General features: G+C 43.1%; 1 protein-coding gene across 2 annotated transcripts in view; it reads left to right on the forward strand.

Annotated features, from left to right (window-relative positions):
• how (protein held out wings) overlaps positions 1–27,600 on the forward strand; it is a 109,288-nt gene that overhangs the window by 29,373 nt on the left and 52,315 nt on the right. The gene's annotated exons all lie outside the window — the stretch shown is intronic.

The raw sequence follows: 27,600 nt of genomic DNA on the forward strand, positions 1-27,600 counted from the left end.
ATTCCAGGCTTTTAGCACCGATCTGTGTACGGACATCAATAACTATAGCTCGTCTCGGTAAGTTCGCCTTTTCGCTAGATAACCGCCATGATTTTTTGTCACCGTTGGGTTCCTTTGATAATGGGTCCTCGTTCCGAGCCGATGACGCATTGTCGCAGCCAGATGGCTGTTCGGTGTAGAGGAACATTCATGGCTAGACTACGCAGTGAATTGGAATTCGTAAAATTCCTTTCCAAAACGAGTCGGGATTACTAATCAAAAAGTAAAAACTGCTACAGCCCAATTGTGTCCTAGTAGATAGCCGTTATTAACAGGACGAGTTATGTCCTTTTACATATACTAAATACAAACGGGAAACAGGAACCATCTCTTCTAGCGTCACTCTGATCAGAGTTTAATAGTCGTTCCGTCATAATTTGATAGCTAATTTATGTTAAGAATTGGAGCTTCTGGTTAATTCTTCCTAATCAAAGTATCCTGGCATTGATTGGTTCCATTATCCTAAAGCGTCCAAAACGCGGCTGTTCCGGTAAGTTGTTTGGCGCTTTGGTCAAACAAATCCGTCGCTTGTATGCGAAACGAAGGCCGTACCTACAGCGAAGCAAACGCGGAGAAGATGATTTTTTTACCTACATCTACTTTAACGGGGTGGATAATGCTTGTGTGTGTGTATATATATATATATATATATATAACGTCCCATGGCTGCACTTGCAAAGGCTTGTCCACTTATGGCAACTCGATGACACGAATCTTTCGGCCGACAACTTTTGGTTGCCGACGATCTTCCTCAATTTGTTCTGGTAACTGTCCTGACATCGAATTATCGGCCTCTCGATATCTCTCCAACTGCAAGCAAGCTCTTTAATGGTATCGATATCTGAGAAGATACACTGACATAGTGCATTCTTTCCCGCACCTCATGGGGCCATACAGGTACTAATACAAAAAGAAAATTCTGTCGCTTATGCTGATAAAACACTAGGGCATCGGTTTTTGTAAATATCGTTTACGTGTAGTTGAGCAACGAGGTTGTTATTATTCGTTACGATTTGCTGGTCGTCGCTTTTTCGCTGGGTGAAAAACTTTAATAAAAATGCTTTGGATAACTTACGAAAGCTTAAGTTTATAGTTGCGAAATACAAGAAAACATCAATTCCAATGTTAAGGTACCACTGATACTGGATAAGCCGTACCGGTAATAATCACCAGTTGATTCTTATTGTACCGTTTTGTGCACGTAAACTCTGAACCACAACGATAGTGTTCAGTACTCAGATAAAGCGTTTATCTCCTGTTGTGTCCAGACGCCCCCGCTCACTCTAGTTTTCCTATATACTGTTAGTATTATTCTAACAACCACTTACCGTTATTACATTATCTATGACATTTATGGTTACGCACATTCTGCGAGGCATGTTCCTTTCGCTCTACCCCCGTTCCCTGTGATTGTTGTTTCCGTCGCCGTCGTTGTCATCGACGTTGTTGCTGTTGCTGAAGCCGACAACGCACAACTCTGTTCTGCTATGTGACTATACATGCAAAACGATGCGCATTCCCGGCCGGGGTTGCGAAGGGGAAGTCGGCCACGCATACGCACGTGTACGTTCTGTATTTTTTGTTGAGGACTATGGCAATGCCGCTTGCCATAATAGGTTACTACAGTAGACTTAAGTTTGAATGGGTGCAAGGTTTTTGCAATTTCGGCGCTCCAAATCAAACTACAGGCCAAATGAGGTCCCGTGTCCACGTTCTATCGTTCAAAAGAGTTAATATAATACCAGACGGCAGCAGCAGCAGCAGCAGCAGCAGCAGCAGCAGCTGCTGCTGCTGCTGTTACTGTTATCGCCGATGCCGGGGCTCGTTATTATTTCCCGTTTTCGTGCAATTTCTTTCATGCCGCCTCTGAAAAGTCCTCGCCTATCGTGTCGTTGGACATAGTAGAACAGTCGTCCTGACTATGAAGGGCGTCTCGCGATGGAGGCGGTAGTAACACCGACGATGTGAGCGGATGCCGGATCGGCCGACGGAGCTTAAATGAAATCAGGCCACTTTCAATGTTCCATCGTTATAGTTATAGCCGGCTTGCGGCGTTATTGTTACTGTTGCAGTAGCAGCAGCAGCATCTACCGAGCGATATAATTTTACTAATAGTGTTTATTTCATGCAGCAGAGTACCCAGCCCCACATTCAACGCTGTACTGATGCTTGCCGCTCTTTGGTGATTATGCTGCTGAAGTTAAAGTGTGTCTTCTTTATCTTGTTGGATTTCCACTGCTACTATTACCCATGGCTGTTGTTACTGATGAGAACAAGTTACGATCTGCGAGCTGCACCCACGCAACAACCCAGCGGCAGCGGTAAAAATGGTAACAATAAAATAACATGAAAAATTAACCAAAAAAAAATGACTATAACGGCAAACGGTCATGAGCACCAGCTGCAGTCACGGCAGCAGCACGACTGATTGCGATGAATACGAACGTATTCTTTGCGCTATGACGCAGAAAATGTACGCCGTCAGTGAATATGTGTCTCTACTGGACACACATGCACCATGTTATATCTAGCGATAACAGCGACAGCGGCAGCGGCAAGAGCAAAAACAACGATGGTGATAATAATAACAGGGTTAGCAACGTAATATCATTATTATTCCTACGATTTCTTCCATTGTTCATTCAGCTAACAAAAGACGCCGAGTTGTTTAGCACAGCCCGGCCTGTTTCGAGCTGAGAATGAGAGTAAACGGTGCAGATGCTGAAGACAGAACTGGATTGAAACAACGAAGGCGAGAAGAACTGCGACGGAAGGTGTACCACTAAATGAAGACCATTGTTTCACCCGTGCTCGAAGGGGCCTGCCGCCTTAGCTCTAACACCGCTTGTCTGGTCGCCACCGAGGCAGGCTCATTACCACCGGGGGATATTTAATTGGAAATTATTAAGGGAAGTGACTGTTTTATTTAGCTGGTTAGCAGCTGGCTCCTTAAACGAACTTCTTTTTCAAAAACACAACAGAATAACAAACATTATAAGATAACATAGATGGTATTCCATAATTAGGCAGAGGCCCCAGGAACATTGTAGCCAAGAAAATCTAGACGAAAGACACTTGTGTGTTGTATAATGTGTTATTATCATTGTTAAGCTTCCGCGAGTTTCTGCCCCATCGGGGCGCATGGTAGCGTAAAAATGGAATTTCGGTCTAAGTATGATGAGGGTAACGGCAGTTATTGAGACTGCAAGCGGTAAATCCAAGATGGCGAATTGTTGAAGTGTTATATGAAGTGAAGACACGTGATGTGTACTGCAAAACGTGAGAAATATCCAGAACTGGAGCCTCAGAACGTAAAACGACAATTGTTTAAGCTTCTGAAATTCAAAAAAGCTCATCGATATGATGGAATCAAACTACATCTGGTGTTCAGACGAAGTACTATGAGACATATACGAACGAAGCTTCTCACGCAGTTATTATATGCAACTTCTGTTGTTGTTGTTATTATTGCTGTAACAGACTCTGGTTCTCTGTTTTTTTCCGTCAGCTGTACATGTCACCACGACACTTTGTCAAAGCACTGCAAAACTATCGTAGGCAGCAGTACTTGAATTGACGATATCTAGCTAGACGTACAAGAATAACTAAACGTCTAGCCGCTTCCTGAAGTTCGTTTCACATAAGCTCGTATACGGACCATTTACGTATCAATCACGCGCATATAACCCTCACTGTCTAACGCAAACAGCGTTCAAAACAAGACGCTCGTCCGTCAAAACGTTCGTCCCAATTGCAACTATCAATATTATTATAGACAGAGCACAGAAAAACTATGACGGACCAATAACAGGCGACTGTTGACATCCAATCCGTATCCTCATTTTAATTGCTGAGTAAGATATTACTCCTATGCTTAGCTGCGCAACAATCTGCATATTTGTATAGATCGTTTAGTGCACATATATGATTCAGTAACACCATGTCGGGAGAGACACCAGTGTATACACACGGATGGGCCCACAGGTAAGCGTTTATAATGTGAGGCACCGCAGACATCAGTCGCGAACCGCTAGCCAGAACTATGCAGCAATGGTTTCTGCCATAGCTACAACATGCGGCCACTATCGGTGCGCTGCCGACTATTGCCGTAGCGAGGTGGCAGTATTCGAAAGCGAGTGGATCTAGTAAAACTCCTTCTCTTACGTAATCGGTATCAAAGTTTAAAGGATTTTCGCACAGCCTACTGATAGGCAACGCATGTTATCATTCTGAGGCAAAAAGTAAGGACGACTTCAGCAATTTTCTTCCTCTGATTTTTTCGGCTTTTCTGTTGCTTCTTCTTTCTCTGCTAGTCGCCTAGGGCCGCTACTGCGGTCGGCTGCGTTGCGCAGGGTAGCCGCTACTATGTAATTGCTACTGCTATGTGATGAAGGTCCTGCTCTTTTCAGATCGGTTATCGAATTCCTAATTTTAATGACAATGGCGTCTTCTGACCGAAGCGGGTGGCGCTGCGCCGGCGGACTGAATCACCGGGCGTGTAAGCGACGATTTTTCGTGTCGTCACGGAGATAAATGTTGATGCGTCATTATTTTTCTTTGATCTTTTCTTTTCTATTTTTATCAACTCACGTGAGCTTTTTTCGTGCACGATAGTTGTAGTGCGTTTAAATGGGACCGCTGTCGCCACTGATGCACGAAACAGACGGTGCAGAATTTCGATTTCGTAGACGTTCGTAGCAGCTTGGTCGCTTGTCTCCTGCGATAGAGGTTAGCAGCCGTGGACGTCAGCAATTCAGAGATTCGCTACGTACGCCGTCATTGGTCGGTGCAGGTGCGAACGCAAGCGCCGTCGCAGTGGCCTGCGCTACAAATAGGCCAATCAATTTGATAATATGCAGTATGCAAAAATTCGTATACTTGGATGATTTTAATGGCGACTGCGACGACGACCGTACTGACGATGATAGCGATCTTCATGACCATATGAATTGTAACAGTGAAAATTCAGCGATGTCTTTTATTCTTACGGTAACGGACGGATGGAGAAATTTCTTATGAATCGAGGATTCTTGGAAATTCGAAAGTTTTTGTAGTGTAAAAGCAGCGCCATATTAGCACCCACCTGTTTCTGGTCTCGATCTACACAATTGGTATTTTAGTGTGTGTGTGTGTGTGTGTGTGTTAATAAAGACGAGCGTGGGAACTAGCTAAACGAACCTTCTCACTAGTCCCTATCGCTTCATCATATGGAAATCCTTGCACGACCCGACCTATCTACCAGCGGATTTTCATGGGCTGGCGGACAACCACTGCGATGATAGCTGTTGTAAATACGTTTGCCGAACCGCATTTGTAAAGACGATCGTCGCCATATTGACTAGCGTAATGCTAATGGTCAGATCCGACGCGTGGAAACCAATTTGAAAATATGATCAGGCGAGCGTAGAACAACATACTCGCGGCCGCAGTTGCAGTTGATCGCGTTGTTATGAAATGAAATGTTTGTAGGTGGTATCCTCACAAACTGAATACGAACTGATGAGCCGTGTGAGGCCGATCGCTTCGAACGATAGTAGCAACAGCAGTGGCCGCAATACCGGCACTTGACAGCCCGTCTTCGAGGCAGGCTTTCCCGCTTAGCCTGTCACAACGAGAATCAAGACTGCCAAGGCATCGAAAAGTTTGCCCTTATATTTCACTCGCGTGTCGAGCGTACATGTTCGTCTGTTCATTTCGTAATAATGACAGCAGCAAACAACAAAAATGCTGTCAGCCTACAGAACAGACTGAATAGAAAGCAAGAATAAGGGCTTTATTGTTTGTTATGTGTTTGTCGTATGGGGGCGTCGGGCGCGCCCAATTCAATTCCAGCAGCCTATTTGTGCAAGTCCGCAGAGGAGAACCGAGAAAGAGGGCATCTCGATCTTTTCCCTATGTGTAAATTCTGTTGAGTACTGGCACCTTTACATTGTCGAATACTAACAAGCGCATTGGCATTACACAATATTAGCGTTAGCAATACCAATAGGACTACAAATTCTACGAGTATATCGCTGTTTCTTGACGCTTCACAACCGCTTTGAGAGACAGACAAGGTGATGGGGGTCAAATTAGCGCAAAAGAAAAATACTGTTTATAGATATATGCGTGATGCAACATTTGTAAACAGAGCCTGTGTGTGCGATGTTTTCAATTCTCTCGTTCAGTACGACCTGGTCGCTCCCCATGTCGGAATTAGACGAATACTTTTGGCAGTTGCAGGTATCAAAACTTGACTTAAGAATACTCACACATACGCATACACTGAATTAGCGGCACCTTCGCTCGATTTGTATCGGGTGTATAGAAACGATGCCACATTAAGATGAATGTGAGTCTGTTGATGCGGCCGTCGTCGGCAAATGAACGCCAGTAAACGAGATTTTCGGTTCCAGTTAACTTCAATGGAATTCGTGATCACCTTGCAGCATTTAATTATGACGAAGATTCGAAAAAAAAATATATATATGAGAGGTATTACCATGTATGTAGGAGAAGCAACGAAACCTTAGCTGGATGCTCACAGATCCTACCATCGATGCGACTTGAATAGCTGCAGCGAAGACTACAGCCATACTATTTTGAATTAATAGGTATCCCCTATTGTCTTGCGTTCTGAAAAACCTCACGCTGACGATAGGCGGCTCTGCGTAGTGTTACTAGATAAAAACATTTCGTCCACGTTTCTGTGCCTCCGGTACTTGAGTGTGTAGCGGCAACTCCCGATGACGAGCGAATAAACCGCGCAAAGATTTATGTGGTCACAAGTCTTCGTTGTTTATACAATAGTTATTCTTTAAAAAAAATCCCATATATCGAAGTACGTCGAGTTATGCTCATGTTATATGCTATAACATTATCGACTCAGGGTTGCTATCATTATAATTGCTACCATGAAACAAAACGAAGCTTGCCTAATTATTGTTTTGGTATTATTATTCATTCAGCTTTTTTCTACCGCAAAAGTTTTACTTATCATTTTCGTTTCGCCATTGCACAAAAAACATGTTATTAGTAATGTTAAAGGTCTAAACGAGTGCAGATTGTTGCCTTTAGAACTGAGAACAGTTTTTTCTTGAAAAATCTCTTACCTTTATAATAGCGTCTTTTGGTGGAAACGGTTTTACCATAATGGCAACGTATGTATGGTTTTCGTGTTGTTCATTGGGATGGATTCCGTTGAATTTCTGGGGTCGTTTCAGCGGTTTTTAGCGCAGTTCAATATAACTAGTTAAATGTTTGAGTTTTACATCCGATACTGGCGTCAAGCGTCAGATGGCTGATCAATATATCTGATATTGACAGACATAACGAATCGATATGTTAAAGCGACTCTTGTCACCGCGAAAGGGAACTTGCCCCTAGGCAACAGCCGACAAATTGCGAACGCTACGCTACTGTGCTAGATAATAACGATATTATAACAGTATTAATCAGTGAATTCGTCGACTGGAAATACTGTGCTTCATTGCTTAAATAATTTTTGTGTCTTAAAGCTGCCACGCACTCTAGCATGCATCTGTCGCTGGTACTGCTAACCTTTGCATTCGTGATCGTGATCGGTTAAAAATTTCCATTCGGTTAAAAACGCTCGATTTAGCCAACTGAACGTAACAGCGTTAAGGTAGTCGTGCACGTTGCAGAATGACATACAGACCACCGCAAGCGGTCGTGCGGTCGTACAACAGCCAGCAGAAAAAAAACTGGCCAGATGATCCACGGTGGCAGTATAGCGAGTTGTTTGATCCAAATCACCGTACAAAACATTCCTACAAGTACATAAACAGCTAATAATGTAATATCTGAAATATAAGTTATGTCATATCAATAAATAGCACCATGGTTAAGCTGTTTTTTGCCTAAATAAGATTACGCTGGGGAAGTTGAAGTTGGTAGTAAGCTTGATATCAGGGGGAAATCATATTTGGTGCGGAACACCTGGCCAGTTCTGTACACAAGAAGGGCAATGTATTCCCCTTAAACGGTCAACCGAAGATCTTCTTTGAAGGTTGCAATACAGAATCGTATCGAATGTTTTTCCCTTAGATTGGAGCTTTTCGCTAACATTGATACATCTGATTTAGGTACTTTAAATTCCGCACCAAGGAGACACGGGCAATCACGCTGGTACAATAGTCAATAGGCAAATATTATGCAGGTAGATTGAGGCAGATCGATCTGATATGTATCTTGCCTGTTTTCCTGCCGTTTTTCTATAGGATTTAATTTAATCAAAACGCAGACCCAGATACTAATAACAGTTGCAGCTATTTTCTGTTGTGGCAGAAGTACTACTGATGCTGCTGCTGCTGCTGCTGCTGTTGCGAAGGAGGTTAGAAGTGACCCATAAATGAAGTTAATATTTCCTTTATGTTTTCTACTGCTATTATCTGCCGTCACAACTAAACACCACGGAGTGGGTCAGGCACGCTTTAACAACGATAACAGCATCTGTGCACACGTGAAGTAAACTCCCGATCGGGGATATAGATAGCCAGACATACAGATGATGGATGGCATGAAAAACGGCCGGTGACGTCTATTTCGTCTATTCGTTCAGTTTGCCTGCCTGCCTGCCATTAGTACAACGTACCAAGCAGTGGCTCCCAAATTCTTTTAGGGATGCCCCTGACTCGCGATAATCGTTAGCGGAACGCGGTTTACGAGCGTGTACTCGTTTACAGTGCAATACAAAATGTGTCCCACGATGACACGATGGTTGCCGTTGTAGAGCGTAGATTCTATCAATGATTTCATTGAAAGCGAACGCTGCGTTTTCCATGCGCGTCCTCATCTTCCCTTGTCCATTTGTCCCAAAGCAGTAAACAAGACTATCTATGCTCTGTTTGTCCAGGGCAGATGTTCTGTCGGTAGCTTAGTTTGGGTTGATTAAGAAAATTCCGACATTGCTGGTAGAGCACAGTTATTGAATTAGCCGAACGTGCTGTATGATCTCGTAAGCCTATGGACGGTGAAGATTCGGGAACGATAATGGGGTTGGAAGGCGAGCACGTTTCGGCATGGTCATTGGTGAGAGTTGATTGTTATTGCTGTTATCACTATCTTTGACGGATCAGGAAATTTTTACATTGGGAAGCATTAGATGTCGGATGGCCGCTGTAGAGAGCGATATTTCTCATGCGATACTATATCATGAATCTGTCTGGTTGCATGTATCCTAAATTTACAACAACCACATCAATACTATAACTACTTGAAACTATAATAGCGTCAATAAAAATAGCGACAGTGGTCGATAAAGATCGACTTTTTATGGGCTGTAGTTGATGTTCGTCTTGATGACTTTGTAGCGGTTCTAGTAGCTGGAAGAAACAGGGAATAGTTTTTTGAAGATATGTTTTTAAGGTATAAATCTTATTTGCGAACACTCCGAGGTAGTTGCTACTCTAGTGTGGGATTCTCGCCAGCGTCTAATTGCTGCAATAGCCACTAAATGCAGTGCTTATTGTGTCTCCGGCACTGTCTTGTCCCTTGTTTTCGTCTTGGGGCCCTTCAATTAGGGGTGTTGCGACCTGAGTTTGATTTGAAGTGCTTTTCATCTGCATCGGCGGCGATGGTATGGCATACGTCAGCGTTTTGCCATTGGCCAAATGGGTGAAGCAACGAAGCTCATTTAGAGTTTGTGCGCTCATAAAATCGTTCTGTGTATAGCTATGATTATATGGCAGAGTTGAAGTTCGATGATAGCCACGAACCAGATCAGAGGGCGGTTAAACAGGCAGGCCAATAATAGGACATGGAGTTGAGAGACAGCGGCGTAGACATAAAGAAAACCAAAAGTCGTATGGACATTTTCTTGCTCCCGTCCCATCATGAAGATGGGATCGACACAAGAAAAAGACGAACGATTAAAATTGTTGGTGACGACAGCGGTTTCCAGTTGGGTGTAACTGCTTTTTTACTGCTTTTATCTTCTACCTAGTCAATTGTGGCCGGCTCTTGCGTTATTGTTGTTATTTCGCAGGAAAAGAATATACACACAGTTTACGATAGACATAAACATAAGCATCAATGACGCCTGTATTTTGCAACCAGCGGCGACGTTCATATGCGGCAAAAGGGACAATTTAAGCTGGCTGTTTCGCCTCGCTGTCAACGGAATTGGTCATTTGTCGGATCTGGATTGGACTGCAGTTTCTGTGAATTGTTGTTAGACCGGATTCAGATTGTTCACAGCAAAACTGGACGCCGCCATGATATTAGCGTACTGCCTATGCGTAGGCTCGCGCCACTATTTCTACCTTTTATTGATTTCGAAATAAAGATTGAAGTTTGTACGGTATTGCATACCAGGCACCACGGTACCAGTTAGGCGAGACCACCTTTCTGTGGACAGATACGGCGGAAAAGTCGCCGACAGGACGGAATGGCCGTATACATAAAAACACGTGGGACGTCAACGAACCAAGCGAGTAAACATTCAAATAGCTTATATTGCGGCTTCTTCGCAGTGTCTACCATCAATCTGTCTCGCATCGTCGCTGCCTTACCATCGCGCTTCTTGTTAATGATGATGTTGATAGTGTTGCTGGCGGCTCTCGGACGCTCCAGCGGTCCTAAACTACTCAAAAACTCATGTCAGGGCAATGGTACCCCTAAAACGACTTCGTGATAGCGAAGCTACCAACAGACGCCCAGCTCAAAATGAACGGTAGTAGCGTATAGACCCGAAAACACAAAATCAGCCTAAAACATAGAAAGCATAAAAATCTCAATAATTGTAGCAGTAATAATCATCATGGTTATGATAGCATTTATGTGTTCTGAGAGTTGGCAAACGATGGCGAAGGGAGACCAACATTGAGAAGGAGAGATTAAATAAACGGAGGGAGCTGAATACGAACCCGACAGACCCAGTGGGAAAATGAAGAGCCGTTGAAATATTTTGTTCACTCGTCATTTTAACTCCGGTCAACTGACAGCTCTGCTTTGTGGGCCGCTCTATAAATGATACACAGTATCTTTATTCGACTCCAGATGAATGTCGGTGTGGTCCTTGCTACGGGACTTGCTGTCAGTCTGCTTTTTCTCCTCTCGTTTCGTGCAAGTGTTCTCTCCGTGTATCGCTGTGGAAATCCTGCAACATTCGTAGATAATTGCGTAATCTCTGCATTCAACTCCAGCAGTCTACGGTTTCAGATATGTAGGTGACGTGTGTGTGGCCACATATGGCTAATTTGTGAAAGGAGATCTCCGTGTAAATGAAGATCTAATTGAAGTAGAGTATTCCACACGCATTACAAAGCCGTATGGGGAAAATTAACAAAAAAATTACGCGCACGTTAAATAAACGGACAAGATAAGGAAGGCTGGGTCATCTGAGAACCGATTGCATAAAGCACACCCAGGTAAAAATCATCCCTAACTATCTGCGTCCATACATGCCCAAAAATCTTCTTGACACTTCTATGGACACCTCATACGATACTATAAAGTCAGCGATCATTTTATGTCATGTAATGGTGTTAATCAATAAAATTACAAAAGCAAAAACACGCCCGCATCGATGGACGAATCATGATTGACTAAAAAAAAATCAATAACACTGAATACAGGGAATACTGAAACGACAGACTTACGACGAAGCAGTTATCCTGTAACGTGCTCATCAAGTCCACGCATTTTGCGGAGTACGTCCGGCAAGGGAAAAATAATGATTGCCGAATGGAGATTATTGAATTTTTATCACAGTCAGGTCGCTTGTACAGCTATCGTTCTGGATACAAAAGTTCACTCTAGCTGATGGTTCTGACTATTATTTTGGACAAATCGTTTGTTGATACCTTTGTCGACTCGAACTCATACGCATTTAATTTTCTAGCGTTTCATTCTGGTATTCATCTTGTATTTCAAGCGGTACAATAAAGGGGTGCTCGTAGGTGGCACATGATGATTAGCTCATATCTAACGCATTACATAATAATGGAGATATGCTACTGTTTGAGTGGTTTGATAATCTGCACTGACTGGTGTTTTTTTCATTGAAGAAGGTATAAACAACTAAATAGCATAGAAAAACGAAGCCCGTTCTTGCTTTGTCTTGTGCCACTCCGGACCACCAATACTTAACGCGTAACCGTAGATTTCCGTCGACGTCACGGTGCTTAGCCATTTGAATCCGAAGATATATACATCGAGGAACATATGCTACGGTAACTAGTATCTTGTTATCATTACGGCGAATACAGCTATCTGTCTCATTATCGTTAGCACACTGGGTCTCGTGGCAGTTTATTTGTAACGACAAACAATGGTTTCTTCTTTTGCGACTCAATAACATCGCTTAATTCTTCGAAGCTAATTTCATACGTAAAATTGTGCCGTGTGCTGGTTCTTCAAAGTCACCCCACTTGGTCTCGTTCTACGTGCTTGCATTTGTGCCTCAGGTCTCTGAGCCATCTAAAATACGCCATGGCGCAATGCGCTTTTATCCACACGCGCTCCCTCTACGACTACCATTAGGACGGTAGAAAGAAATGGCACCAACAAAAGCCCTAAAAGGTTGTTGTTGGAATTATTTCGAACGGCCTACCGACACAGCTCACGCTTGGTCTGCTCTGAGCTTGGCCTTAATAACTCAAGCGACTCGCCGATGCTCAGATCGCCAACACCATTGCGGCAGCAATCCATTCATTCTCTATAATAGTTGCTAGCTATTGTGGTAAGTGAAGTCTGCGGTTTACCGTGATGATGGCGCTGCACATACTTTGATTATTGTATTCGTGGTGGTAGGCATGGTTAGTAGGCCCTGACAAACGTCACTAATCAAAAAGGCACACAGTGGCACAAAGAGCACAAAAATGACAAGTCAATGTATAACAGCGAGGCGAGACAACGACGGTAACCGCCGTCGCTAGGAACAGCGAACATCACGAGGCAATATGATACTCATTACGAAGTACGTTATTTAATTTAGAAAATTAACGAATTTAACGAAAGTAGAGGAGCCGATGACCAGGGTCGAGTTGGCGGCGGCGTCGAAGTCGATGATGCCATTAACAAGAGACGAGAAACGGCCCCGAAGCTAAGACAAAGGCGGGTGAAACGCAAAAAGGGAGAAGATCCAGTTTCGTTAGGATGACCGTTGCAGCAGCCGCCGCCGCCGCCGCCGCCGCCGCCGCCACCGCCGCCACCGGTGTATTGAGTAAAAAAGAACTCAGTCAAGATGGGGGCAGCAAACAGGCCGGTTAAGCTGTCACAAGATACGTTCGTGTCCGTCTATACCTGTTGATTAGCCTACATAAACGGCGTCGGAAACCTTGTTCCAGTGCGACTGCGATCTTTCTTAATCACGATCTGCGAACAAAGATGGCTGCAACCATCAAAATGGCCATGATTATGGTAACTAAGCGATCAAATGGTGGAGGACAATATAAGTAGCGATGGTTCGTACTGCGGGTCAAACATCCGGAAAAGTGGATATATTAGTTTTAGCTCTATACAGAAATACCAACCGCTTGCTATGCCTTCGCTGCTGCTGCTGGCGCTGGTGCTTCGCGTCTTGGGAGAGGAGTCCCATCATTTTCCCGCATCTTCAGAGAATGCAAAAACACGTTCATGCACGCATACAAATCTCATGCGCATAGCTGAATCATCGTCGTTGTAAAATGCATGCCATGTGTTACTAAACTGGGCTCCTGTAACACTGGTCCAATTAAACAAAATGATGACAAGTGAAGTCAAATCAAATAAATATCTTCCTTTCCTCCTCCAGTTTCCCATTCGTGTCTGTCAGTCATTTTTCCGTTACAGTTGCCTTAGCTTATCAGGAAGACAGCAAACACTGGCCAAAACCCCTTTGAATAGGCCGACAGTCAGATTATGGGAGTAAATTTCCATCCCATTGATTTTTGCCGTCGGTTGGGGGTTAATCAGACAGAATGTGGGGCGTTTCATTTTGAAATAACTATTATATGATCCGTTAAGCGCTACTGAATGGCGACCATTTTCTACAATCGCACGGCGTGAAAGGCGATTACAAGGAGAATGTTAACGGCACAGACAGTTGTTTCGATAATGGCGACGACGATGATCTTCGTAGACAGCGGCGGTAACGGTCGGTCAGTAGCGGTAGCAGCATTGGTGGCTATTCGTAATGAGAGTCGATGCCGATTCTCCTTAATGAACGCACTACCAGTATCGCTTTGAAAGCGTTAGTGTAATAGTTGGGTATATGTTTATTCGTCCGATCCACGATGATGTTGAGCGGCTCGTCATATCCGAGTCCGCGCTTACGTCGACGATGGTGGCGCTCGCTCGCTCGCCCGTGAACGGCTCTCGACAACAGCGACACCGAGAGAGCACACAACTGCGGCAGCAAAACCAGACTCAAACTGATAACAGCGCCAACACCAATGAGAAAAAAAAAAATGAACTAGGCAGCAAAACCAGACTCAAACTGATAACAGCGCCAACACCAATGAGAAAAAAAAAAATGAACTAACTCCCGAAAACGATACGAGACGTCTCTCGCAAACAACTCTCGTTTTTGCGTGTAGGTGGCGATCGCGATTTGCCGCCGTAAGCCGTAATGGTAACGACTATTAGAACAGTGTTAACAAGTGGTTCAACGCGCTCGTAACATTTCTCACCGCTCGTTTTTTAGATATTGATGAGATTTACCATGCAAGTGAGCGTCTCTCTGAGCATATGGGTATAGCAATATGGCTGGCGCCTGTGAAGTTGCTAACAAGGGCCTGTGACGATAGGAGATCGATTATTTATTGTTTTATTATATCCATATAACAATAGATAGTGAGTCTTTAACGAATGCTGCACATATACAAATTTCAGGCACAACTATTCACTTATACGTATAACTATATACTTATATAACCGGCACTGTGGTTTTTATATAATATTAAAAAAAAAAATTGTTTTTTAGCTATTTAATTTCAATAACGTGGTGGTCGGCAGCGATAATAAAATAACTGATAATAACAACAAAAGCAACAACCGCATTTATCTTCATATATAAATGACTGTATCATCTTATTGCCTTCATACTTCTTTTTTACAAGGTAGTTTACAGTATCCATTCCGTGTGTGTTCATTGAGGTAGATAATCACAACAACGGCACCAGCAACAGCCGCAATTCCAACAAAAAATGTAAGAACAACATGGCTATTTATTGTCGAAAAAAAAACACGAAATACAACGAAAAAAAATTCTGACCGCAAAAAATTGAGCGCAAGTTAAGCACAAGCAAGCCACCGTATCGGATACTTTTGTATCTCCTTTATGCCACTTCGAACGGTAAACAGAAAAAAAAAAACGTTCGCTCGACTAACGATAGCCGAAAGATAAATTGAAGTCGCCTATATTGTTGGACAAATACTAGTAAAAAGTAAAAAGATTTATCGAAATCACCGCTAAGCCAGGCACACTTCTAGCAGTCTTAGTCGAGTTCATGATTCCCCGACGGTTTGGTCTGCCTTCTGGCTCATGGCAGCATGCAAAAGTCACCGTCGGCACAGTCATCTGAATCCAGCTGACAGCGAACGATAGCATGTTCACAACAGAAACATCGAAAAAACCGACAAAAAGCACTCGCACAGATATAGATACCGAGCGCTAACCGGACAAGGAACGCTGCCTACGAGCAAAGCTTAAATAGTATTGCTGAAATAACATATGGCTAGCTAATATAAATGATGCTTCCGCGACCGAAACTTTTCAAGATAACATCCTACCAGTAGCCAAGATGCTGTTATTGTGCAAGCGGTGAATTCTGTCGAGCTCAACTTCGCTGCTGTTGAAGGGCGTAAAAAACGACTAAGGCTAGCAGCTACTCTAAGTTAGAACTGTCCCTAGACTTCAAATAATAAGGAACAGAAGCATATCAACGCTGTCGACAGTAAAGAAGCAGGCAAGTGCCCGAGGAAGTAATACCCGAGCCGAGCAAATTACCTTCGTTGGGCTTAAATTTGTTTTACCTTAATTCACAGCGTAGTAGCGTTAACAACAATAGAAGACCGAACAAGTGAGGATTTCAACAAGGAAGAGAAAAGTGTGAGTTATTGAAGTACACATGAAGGCTTTCCGCGCGAACGGGCCTAGGTCCACTTTGGTTAAAATAAAAAACCGCTTTTTTTCATGATAGAATAAGTCATAGCGGTAATTAATTTGCTTCGTGCTATAATAGAACTGCTATCCTAGTTCCAATGCGACCCTTCAAGTTTCTGCGGTAGAAGCATAAGTTAAAATGAACGTCAAAATAATGCTTGTCTAGTATAGTTAGCTTTAGGCAACGAACGACTTAAAGCCTTCCGCACGAACACCCTTCATATAGACTGTTGCTTTAAGCAACAAAAATTTGTTCTACAAATTCTAGAGGTTTCGTCTGTTAAACAGTTTGTCACGAACATTGAGCTCAAACGAAAGTGAAGAAACACAGGGGAGAAATGAGGAAAAAAACACAATTATGTTCTTTTTTTGCTACTTGATAAGAGAGATGAATTTTTAATGTGGTATTTTGAGAGACCATCAACATCTGATCAAGTCGCTTAATAGGAAATATGGAGGAATTTTAGGTGCAGATGGTAACCTTAACAGTATGTCATCATCAGTGATCTTATCGAATATGGTGCCTGTATGCAGTGTCCTATAACAACGCTAGAGGCATAGTATTTTGGCCTAATTCTTACTTAACAAGTGATGATGACGAAAATGGTGGTATTATTATATGTACTAGATTAACTAAGTGCTGCCTTTAAAAGTTTGTTTGTTTGTTATTGTTGTGCTGGTTTTCATGAATCGTGAGTCGGAATTACTTTGTCAATCGATGAAAAAATAATCTGCCATGTAATAATCATAGATGCTATGTAAAGTAGATCCTCTTTTGCTAAATCACTCCAGGTTAACCCTGACGGAAACTCTGACGGACTGATTCTGGACGCAATATTAAACAGCGGTGCCAATCCTTGTGGCCGAAAATCAGCCATGATTTTTTAGGTTTCCGTATGTCCACTGAAGTTTGGTGGGTGAGTGACGCATGAAGCTCTTAGCTGTTTCAATCTAGCCGAAATATTATAATTAACGTGGTTGTTTTTGGCTACCATTTAGATATGTCGTCATTGGAGCGTTACATTTCGCTGCCTTATCGCCGAAAAAAAGCTAAACGAAACGATATATTGTCCTCTCTCTCTCTTATTATCACTCTACCTCAGAGAGTCATGCTACTGAAGTCGCTATTTCTTTCTCGTCGTGCCACTGCAGCTCGTCTTCGCTGCATGCAACCATTTAGTAGTGTGCTGGGTTGCCATTATGGCCATGGTCGTTGCAGATAGATTGATATTTACATAACGAGGAGGAAAAAAAGGTTCGTGTGCGTGTAGGTGCGTCTTCCACAGTCGCACTGATGTAGCCCTTGTCACCCACCACACGAGGTGAGACGAGCGGGTCACTGTTTAATGCTGCGAGAAGCAACCGACGAATTCCACAAAAAAATAGCACAGATTGGCTTTTTTGTAAATCTCTATCGCTCGCTTCTTCTTTTCGACATTCGTTTGCGGCGAGCGTCACTCCTCGTCTAAGTGAGAGAAGCACGGATCACATGCTAACAACAATCATGTCGGCGTCCTGGCTAGTAGGACCCAGTTCGACCCAGTAGTTCGACCCCCTGAAGCAGCATTATATCCGCGTTAGAAACATACAACATAGGCAAAACCGTCGTGTTAGCTACTATTGGCACCGAACAGCGCATCGATTCCTTAGCGGCGACGTAACTGCTCAAAACTACATTCATCCAAACTCGTCATCATCCAAACTAACAGCATCTCTATCAGCGGCATCGGTGTCGTCGTAATTAAAAGGTCCATCATTGGGACCGTCACGTTGACAACAGCAGCTATGATCAGTGTGCAAGCTGGCGGATGGACAGGCCATCAGCCTGCCACATAAACAACCAATAACTAACGCCATATATATAGGCGGCCGCGGCAGCAAAAAAAACAATATATTGCCGACGAAAGAAGTCTCCTTTTTTTTTACGCGTATGTAAAAAGTGCTTGAATATTATGGAAGGGCAATGATGCATAAATGAGGTGGAACAACTTTTGAAACAGGTAAAAGCTATAAAAAGACGAAGAAAGAAAACAAGCTAACATCGATCGAATAAGCTCGACTTAGGTAATGTGCTATCGTTTGAGTAAGCGAACGGTCAGCAATGAGCGACGCAGAAGTAGCCAACTCTGCAGTGGCAACAAGGTACACGCACACAACAACAACCCACAGATGCCGATCCTGCAGAAATCTGGGCGTGAAGGACAACGTTCCTTAACTGCAATACCTGCGCGGGCATAGTATAACACTGCTTAGTATATGTTGATATGATCCGGTGCCACTGGCGTTGAAAACATGACGGCAGCGGCGACGACCGTAGCACGAAGCTGCAGGCTGAGTGACTGCTAGATATGATAATACCAAATGTGAGACGAGGGGTCTCTGGGTGGGATTCGTTGGTCACAGTGGCTACTGGCTGCAACAATAGGTGTCATCGTGGGTTCCGTTGTAATAACGTTACCACTGTCCATCAAGGTGACTGGAACCCGTAAACTAGCAAACATAACAATGACGCACCATATGTACAGACGTCGAACTCTGTCTAAAAATTGATGAACTTGTTCACGCACACCGTCGTTTTTGCCGTCATGAATATATGTGTAGAATATAGAAATACCTTACCGCCCCCATATTTTCATTCATCTATATACAACTACCATTTGTGCTGATCACGTTAAGAAGTTGAGTGACGAGACGACGCAGGCAAAAATGGTATTGCAGATTTTTTTATCTTTACGCGCTTCAACTATCTATTGTTATGTTTCTGCTCGAGGTACCTAGCTATTTGTCCTATTCTACTCTACATCATCAAGGATTATCGTTCAAGGGACAAGCACATTCACAAGTGTCTAATTGAACTAGATGATGTAAACAATCAGACCAGAAAAAACTGAATGGAGCTAGTATCAGCACAAATCATGATCTTGATAACTGAAATATGTCTACAAAGACGATAATATGGGTACCAAATATTAAGATGTGGAAGGGCATATTTGTACAGCTTAGCATGAAAAAAGCAGATATACCAATTAGATCAATACCAAGCCATGTTGACAGGCATTTTTCGCAGAAATAGCAGGACAGAAACTGATCAAGAATATGCAGGTATTCGCACCATGAACAGGACCACGGCGTGGTGAAGTACCGCCATTACAATCGATGCAAATTTGCGATAGAGTTCGGTCGCTCTAGAGACGCGTAAATACACTGAGAATTTTTGAGGAACGTATGGTGTTATTCGTAGCACAAACATTGCCATTATATCAGAAAAAGTATGTGATCTTTTTGTTACTGCATAAGGCTATTATCATGTATTACATGGAGCCTTGAACGGTCGCGCACACCCAGGAGATGGAGGCATGACCCTAACCGAGGCGCTTAAATACTTTAACCATACATCAATCAATGATCCAACAAAATCTGAATTCAGAAATTCATTGGGAGATAGCGGTCGCAGTGGTTTTCGTATCGTAACACGCGAAACAGATAGTCCGACACGAAGGCCATCAATTCGACGAGCATCAAGAACTCTTAATTTAAGGCTATCCTCTAGCATTTCTCGTCTTTGTAAGTAACCCATAATTATATTTGATTTAAAGTATTCGCACACGCAGATGATCTGCGCATGACAGCAGCAGATGTCGATTATCTTCGCCAAGCTTTCTTAATGTTGTGCTAAGATAGTAGAAAATCGCAGCTCAACAAAATCAGGATAAGGGCACGTACTTACAACAAGTTGTTTTTGCTTAACCCACAACAATGTTAGGCTTTACCTATCACAAACAAATTTTCGCCTTAGCATGGTGTCAAGACAGCTCTGCTTGCCAAGTCTTGGAAAATATGAATCGAATAAAAGGTCTCTTCGTAAACACTGTTTAGTGCTTGCTGCGAGATTGCCTAGGCACATTTGTAACCCTGTTAACACGAGAAGACATTGAATGTGGAGACCTTAAGGGTATCATCAGTTATCTCGTCAAACCATATATATAAGAAAGAAGCCTGCGTTTACATGGGAGAGCTTTATTAACTGGCCTACTTCACAAACTAGATCATATAAACATAAATAAATACTAAAATAAAAAACATCTCGAACTATGCGCTAATACGTTTTACTATAAGCTTGACGAAGACAACCCTCAGTAGGTTCTGTAATCGATAATAGATATCATGCTATATCACATAATAATACCTTATCAGAAGTGGATGACAAACAAATGCCTAAAATGGTTGACAGTTTATACGGGCGCCATCGCCAAACCTGTGCATCATATCGCACATTGACCAATCGCTACTGCCCGGTATTTTTTTTCCGCGGTAATATCGTCAGCTCTCCCTTTGTCCCTGTCATCTTTTTCTGTTCCGCTGCTGTTGTCGTATATATCTTACTTCGTTCGAAGTTCGTCTGCTTAGACGTCGGCAAATGTGATGTGTACATAATAAGGCAAGCCTTTGTTATTGTTGTTGAAGATAAAATGTTTTCATCCGCCACTAGTCCTATAATTGCTACCATACCGCTGTCATTATATTGGTAATTACCTCGCAAATATATATAGGTATACGAGCGTGTTATCTATTGGTTAATGGGCGTCTGTTTATACTTGTGTATGTGCAAGCTAACCGTGTGAACTGTAACTGTAGCTGTAGCTGTAGCTGTTGTTACTCATAGTTTCGTACGGAGTCGGCCGATTGTTGGTAGCGTGGTTAACCTATCTGTGCACGTTTTCAAATGAATACTGAAGATTTCACCATCTTCACAGCTACGAACGCCGCCGCAATCGGTCTTGCAGCGTGCACGGCTACCGCAGCCGCTAACGTCAATTCCGCAATAAAAACGATAGAAAGTAGTTAATAGAGATTCAGAATCGTAGCGGTTTTATATAGTTACTGTTCGTCGGACTGACGGTGTTTTAGGTGACTCGGTGTCATTTGCATACTTCTAATCGGCTTATCTTCGCTTCTATGCTAATAGGCACGATTTTCTCGTTGCACGTTGCCCTTTGGGATCCGCCGTTACGTGACATAGTGTCACGATACGATGATGCGGGCGGTGTGGCAACCATAATGAGAAGCCAGTAAACAAATACACATCAATACGCAAATTTCAGTTAAACGCCCCACCTCTAACGTCTTGTGGAGCAACGTTGCTAAGAAGTGCTGCACTTCTGTTTAGAGCTTTCTTGTTTATTCCGTTCGTAGGGATATACGACTGAAAAGATGGTAGGAGCTTAACAGGCGTTGGGGAATATGGATGCAATGCCTCATAAAATTGGCAAGTCCGTATGTTTAACGGTAAAACTTGAAAAGAAAGTAGCTATGTGAACATTTTTGAGTCGTCGTCGTCGTCTCGAATCATTACTATTTTGTACCACTGACCAACGAAGGATTAGCAGGATCAGTTAAAACCGGCTCCAGTGAGAATCTGAACGGGATCGAGCTTCAAAAAATTGTGTATGTTCGTTTAGTAAAAAAAAAAATGTTATATCAGTGAATCGATTCTAATTAATACTCGTAAGTTGTGCCATAAATGCCTCTATCATCCATTCGACTAAGTACTCTGTGGTGGCCATACTGAATTTGCTTTGGCAAAGCGTGGATGGGTCGAATGTGTTTGCGATCTACGTTGTTTCAGGCTGTTTCAGATTTCCATTCATCCTAAAAGCAGGATTGGGCTAGCATCGTAAATTTCTTCCGGGACTTTCAGGTCTGCAGCGCGCATCTACTGTCTGGTAGTAGCAAAGTAACAAAGTAGGATCTTTTTCCATTTTTGACAATTCCGCTTGATGATTTTAGTAAGTATTGATTGTTGTGCACAGGCTCACGGAGTAAACCCTCGACAAGTCCCATTTAGACCGGCCATGACGATCGATCGACCGCCGCTGTGGTTACCAAAATTCTAGCGCACGACGGCCCGTATGGCAGGCGGAGGTGAGAGGAAACTGCAACTGCGCGTCGAGCAGTTGACTTATCAAAATGTTCGCTCTGCAGATTGAGTCTCTGTTCATTGTTCAGGTGCTGAGCCGGCAGGCGGCACTTCACCACAGCATCATCGTCGTCGTCGTCGTCGTCGTCGTCGTCGTCGTCGTCGTCGTCGTCGTCGTCGTCGTCGTCGTCGTCGTCGTCGTCGTCGTCGTCGTCGTCGTCGTCGTCGTTAGAACCCTGTCGAAAAACGGCACGGAGTGGGTTTGACCAGCCTGTAAAAGCTAATGGTTCTTCAGCCCATGTACGCGTGTGTATGCGTCTGAACTTCAATGCATGGATACCTGCTCGTATTCGAGCCAGTTGGTATGCATGGATCAACAAGAGGGACGAAGGACAGTCGATCAGGCGCCACAAGTGCAAATCTCACGCGTTTACAAATTTGCATTAGCCGATCAAGCGGAGACGTCGCGAGATGCTGTTGGCGAAATTCATGAGATAAGCACTTAGCGCGATGGATAGTTTCGAATACCGGTTTGGTAGATGTTCGGCAGGCAAAGTGCTTTAAGAGTTGATGCGTCGGTTTCCACCATGGCTGTAGCCGGAGCGGGTTTTAGCGGGGCGGCATCTTTTTTGCAAATCTGGCCCGGTCTATTCATCTGTCCATTTCTATTGTTTTATGATTTGCGACGAGCTCATCCTCAACGCAGACGCGTGTATAAGCTCGCTAGCACGAGATCGGTGATTGGTTAGATTAAACATTCTAACAAACCAAGTCTAACGATCTGCTAATGCTGCAGATGCTGGATTACTGAGCAAAGCGGTGGAAACATCAAACTAGACGTCAAATAGGTGATTCGCAGTAAGTCGACGAGTGAAACACAGTACAGACTAGCTGAGCTGGCACTGGCTGAAGAAACATTGACGTACGTCAGGACGCTCTCGATCCAAGCAATTGCAAATCGGAAAATGTACGCTTGTAAAGATTCTTCCAGGGGCCTAAAAGTGAGGTCAGGGGACCTGAGGAGAATCAGCCTTCGTTATTTGTATTTTCTGTACGCATAGCTTATTATACGTTTGCTGTCATTTGAAATTTTAATACCGAATCAAAGATAATAGCACATTTTCAATCATGAGCAAATGGAGTAGTTATATTTTTTCTCTATAAAAAGGAAACGTTATTTTTATTGGACGATAATCATTGGGAACGTAACTATGAAACGATGAAATAACAAACTACAATTATATATTATCGTTGGGCTGTGCACTGTTACTCTTACCAACGAGACAGACGAACGACCGAATAGCATTATCAGATATTGAAGTTTATTACGCTTGTCAGTAGCTCGAGTGTTAACAATAATAACATCATCATCATCACTCAGACCAACGTTACTATGAGGCGTAGATGGTGCGCAATTACCAATAGTTGATTTATTGTTTTCTATTGTGTCCTTAATAAACTGTTACATTGCTGCTAGTGGGCGGCTATATTCTCCCTGATATTCCTCTATGCGTCCTTCTGTGCAAGGACTCCATGTCGATGTTCATGCTCTCTGTGTGTGTTATCATGCCGATGTAACTGTCACAGCCTTTGTCGTTACCCTTTTCTGTTGTTGTCGTCGTCGTCGTCGTCAGCGTTCATATAGAGCGCCTGTTGATGAGCTTTCGGTCTCTAGCCAAGTCATTGTTCATACACCGCGTGGCCCTGTGACGACATGTTTCTGTGATTGTTGCACACGACGGGTGTAGCAATATTTGCAGACGACGACAAAGTTACGAGTGGATGCAAATGTGCGTCACTCGATGCCATCTATTATTCATTAAGTGATGCAGCAGTCGGGAATCGGTCGATTAATGAGTCGTTGACTAGGACGACGTCCAAGCGTCGCATATGATCGTATCATTACGCCATCGCGACGCGTATAGACGAAGCTGTAGTAGAACGAGATGGCGGGCTATACTGATGCCGGAAAACGGGGATTCACCCATTCAACAGTCGAAATCACAGCTTTTAGAAGCAGCGAATTTGGTATCGCGGAATGCAAGCGCTTGTACATTTCACTGGGCGGCAATGCGATAGGAGGTTACTCGTCTGCTTGTTTACTTGCGTGTTTATTCGTTACTAAAGTCTTTGTTGTTGTTGTTGTTTTTACTACGACGCGATTGTGGGACTAGGAAGTTGTTAGTTATCATTGAATGAATTGTTCGATACTCAATAAACGTTTTCACTGTGTTTCAGCGAGCTTCCACAAAAGTTGTCTACGCTAAGCTTTACCTATAGATCCAGTCATTAATATGGGCTTTACGGAATAACATGCATATGCCTCAACACCAGCTCTAGCGCAGGTTGCCTAATTTAAAAGAAATAACGCCCCATTATTCCCTGTTATGCAAAGCAGAATCTTATTTTTACTGTATATGAAATAAGTTCTCAATCGTGTGGTTGACGATCTGATGCCGGTATTACCATACCTGCCATAAATTACTACCAACATTTAGTTGAAGTATATATAGACATGCTTCACACATAGACATAGCACGATGCCCATAACCAGCCTCCCCATTGAATCACTGACTAATTGAGGCGAGCTTCTTCCTGATTTCGTCGGTCAGTCACTGTCGGGCCATATATGATATACCTGATCATACCCATACGATAAGACGTATAATTGTTCTGACGTGAGCATGAGTTTACCTCGCCTAGTGCGTTGTTGTTGCCAGCATTATAGGAAGTTTCGTATTCTGGGCGTGTTAGTGGTTTGTCACAGTTTATAAAACCAATAATAGGATCTCCACAGCCGCTTACTGATCACGTATGTATTTCCCCGCAGGCAGCCCGCAATAGATGGCCTTTTGTGCCCCTGCCCGCCTTCAATACTGTTACACAGGCGATCCAACCTTTTCCGTTTCTCTTTAGCGCAGTTGGAATTTGCCGACCCGACAAAAAGGAACTAGTTGGGCCTCGACCTGGATACACCGCCGCCCTCGATGATGAAACAGATTGAACTTGTTGCTTCCTATACTTTTAAAGGGCATTTGGCAATCGTGTTATTTCTAAGAGCACTTATTGTTTCCCCTTGAATCTATTCACTAGTGTATGTATGGGAAATATTAACAGCCGATGACCAGTACATACTTCACCTGGATGCTGTCAGCTGACATTGACTGATCCTTGAATGGCTGTATTCAGAATGGTTAGCTGTCGTCGCACCTGACGGCGCAAGCGATAACATCGGCGGAAGCGGCTGCATAGAATGAAGGAGAGGTCACAATTTCATCTTTGAACTACGCTTACTCGCTTGGTCAGTCAATGAGGTAACATCTCCAATGGCTATATATATAAATAAAATAATAGTATTACGGTGATAGTGTTTTTGCTATTATTCTTGCCGCCAAAGAAATAGCAATAAACAACTAGTAGCTATGCATATAGTTGTACAGGTGGTCATTGTCGGGGATGGTGGTATTTTTGACGAGAGGCAAGCGCATGGGTTAACAGGCGCATGTCTTAAAGTGCACAATATATAAACTATGATTCGAAGAGATAGTTGTCAATCTGTAATTGGCTAGCTTTAGGGCTCGTTTTCCGTTCCGTTTCGAAGTTGGGCTAGCTGCGTAACCCACGGCGTATGCCAGCCCGTAGCTGCACTTCGACAGTGGCAGCATTAGGTCTCTGCGCGAGAGATGGCAAAAAGCAAACGAATAATATGACATGCGGACATCTATAGGCATCACGACAATAAAAAGGCCAGCCATAGCCTGAGAACTGGCGAACGCCAAAGAGGGCCTTCGATAATTGTTGTCCGCACATTGCCTTTCACCTTATTTGCCGTTTGTTGTGTTAGCAGTAAAGACTCCAAAGCAAAAAGCAGTTGTATACGTACGCTTGAATAGCACGGTTATCGCTTAAATACTCCTAAAGAGTATTTAAGCGATAACCGTTTTACACAGATGATATCGATTACCATTATTGATCTATGTACGTTAATCCATGTAATCACATGTACTGTGATAGGGGCACTCAATGATCAAACAGCAGTAACGTGGTTAGTCATACTGAACTGCCAAGCGTTTTTAAGCCAAACTGAAGCAAATACATCTTCTACAATGATATTAGTAAATTTAATATGCGCCATGTTGATCCATGACTTTCTGCCATTCCCATTGCTGTTTCTGCGCGGCAAATTGCGACCAATGATCTTTTTCAGGACTCAAAAAAATATGCCGTCATTGAAACTATATCAAAGGAGTTTTGTAGGGGCTAGGAGAGATGGCAGTCCAGTGACGCAAAATCCGCACTACACAACAGTTCTCTCAACTTTTGCCGGTTAGCTAAAAAATGTATGTAATCTGGCGATTTGGTCATGGCGGAAAACGACGCCCCTTAAATTCAATAGTTCTGGTCGATTTTCTTCAACCACTTGTAGTAATCTTATTAGTTGTTGACAGTAGAGGTCTTTTGCGAGGCGGCGGCAGCAGAAGCAGCAGCTTCTAATGCACGATTCCTTTAATTTCACCGAGCAGGCAACATGACCATCTTTCGCGTCAGTCTGGGTTTTGCCATATATTGTGAAGCACACAATTTTTTGCATTTTATTATTTGCATATTGTTGTTGTATGTGATCTATTTTTCATCACCCATGATCAATAGCTTTAAAAATGGCTCGATTTTCTGTAGAGTTTCGCAGACGGAAATACGATCGGGTAAATCGTTTTAGCTGAGTTTGTGCAATACCGAAGCGTGTCTTTTTTCTCCTTTCTTTTTTGTAGCCAGTTTTCTTCAGATGGTCTAAAGCTGTTTGATAGTGGGTGTTCAGTCCCTTGGCAACATTATGGCCACTCAACTTGTGCAATCGTTTCATCAGCTGTCTGCGTAACTGGTCTATCACTACGAGGGGTATCTTCTACATCGAAATTTTTAGAATGAAACCGAGAGAACCATCTTTAGGCCGCCTCGTCCGATAATGCATATTGACTATAAACAACTCAGATTTGTTTTATGGACCTGTGCCCTTGTCGTAATAAAATTGTATAATATAGAAAATGTTTGCTTATATTTAAAATGCCACATCGTGGATCTGAGCAGTGTTACCACAGCTGCTACTGACAAATATCAGCTTAAAGATGACACCAACGCCAAATTAACGTGACTTATATTACCTGAGATATATGAATATTTCGAAGTCATCACTAGCGGTCATCACTACTTCGACACGCAAATACTATTTCTTATTGTTTGCTAGTCGAAGTCAAGCGCTTTCAGGGCTGACCAACTTTTTTTTCCAAAACGAACGATAACTCAGCGTGGGTGTGTGTGTGTGTGTGAGAGTGTGTGTGTGTGTGTGTTGTGTGTGTGTGTGTGTGTTGTGTGTGTGTGTGTGTGTGTGTGTGTGTGTGTGTGTGTGTGTGTGTGTGTGTGTGTGTGTGTGTGTGTGTGTGTGTGTGTGTGTGTGTATATGTGTGTGTGTATGTTGTATATGTGTGTGTGTGTGTATGTGTATATGTTGTGTGTGTGTGTGTATGTGTATATGTGTGTGTGTGTTGTGTGTGTATATGTA

Source organism: Varroa destructor, unplaced genomic scaffold (assembly GCF_002443255.2).
Source record: "Varroa destructor unplaced genomic scaffold, Vdes_3.0 BEIS01000003.1, whole genome shotgun sequence".
Classification (NCBI taxonomy): Eukaryota; Metazoa; Arthropoda; class Arachnida; order Mesostigmata; family Varroidae; genus Varroa; species Varroa destructor.